Source organism: Orycteropus afer, unplaced genomic scaffold, assembly GCF_000298275.1.
Source record: "Orycteropus afer afer isolate SDZICR_OR568_19922 unplaced genomic scaffold, OryAfe1.0 scaffold00695, whole genome shotgun sequence".
Taxonomy (NCBI): Eukaryota; Metazoa; Chordata; class Mammalia; order Tubulidentata; family Orycteropodidae; genus Orycteropus; species Orycteropus afer.
This window is the reverse complement of record NW_006922282.1, coordinates 652,412-653,441: the sequence shown is the minus strand read 5'-3', so window position 1 is coordinate 653,441 and position 1,030 is coordinate 652,412.

Below are 1,030 nucleotides of genomic sequence, written 5' to 3'. Positions count from 1 at the left end.
ACACTAATTAGATGGTAGACATGTATTAATTTGGGGAAAGAAAAGGCAATAAAAATAACAAGGAGGTTAGCACAACATGATCGAAGCAAATGAAGAACCTGGGGGAAGCACAAGAGATAAAGGCAACAGAGGTAGATATTACTATATACACAATCCGACAATAATAGCAATAACAATAACCTATTAGTGGATACATAGATAGATGTACAAGCTGAACAAATGTGGAAGAGCAAATAGGAATAAATCCTGAATATATATAGGCTTGATAGAGGATATTTCTACATATATATTTATATGTGATGCAAATATATCCATGAAAATGTCTTAGCCATAACCAAACACCATGATGAAATGAGTTGCTAGGCCTAGGGTATCAGGACCATTGTCTTGGGAGACATCAAGGTGAACTGCATAACAGTCCATAAAGACAAAGTTGTATATTCTACTTTGTTGAGGAGCAACTGGGGCCATAAAAGTTTGTAAACAGCCATCTAAGTTGCAACTGTTAGTCTTTATCCATCTGGATTAAAGAGTGAAGAAAATCAAAGACACAAGGAAACAATCAGTCCAAAAGACTAATGGACTATGTTAACCTCAGCCTGCACAACCTGGAGACAAGAAGAATTAGATGAAGCCCAATTACTAATGCTGACTACTCTGATTGGATCATAATAGGAGGTCTTAGATAGAGTGGGAGGAAAATCTCAAAGTAATAATTAAATATAAATAGATGGATAGATAGATAGATAGATAGATAGATATGTATCTCCAGGCTTATTGGTCTGATAGAAATGGGTGAAACCATCAAAACTATATCCCTTAAATACTCAATACTCTTAAAGCCTAGAACTGAACTCATCTCTGCAGCTAAATTTTTATCTGAACAGTAGACAGATCTATAAGGTAAGGAATAACACCAGGAAGATACACAATCCATAGAAGAATCAATACCTCAAGATCAAATGGGCAGCATTTGTTCAGGGATAAAGCTCAGAAGACATAAAGGATTAAGAAAGATAGATGAATGGAA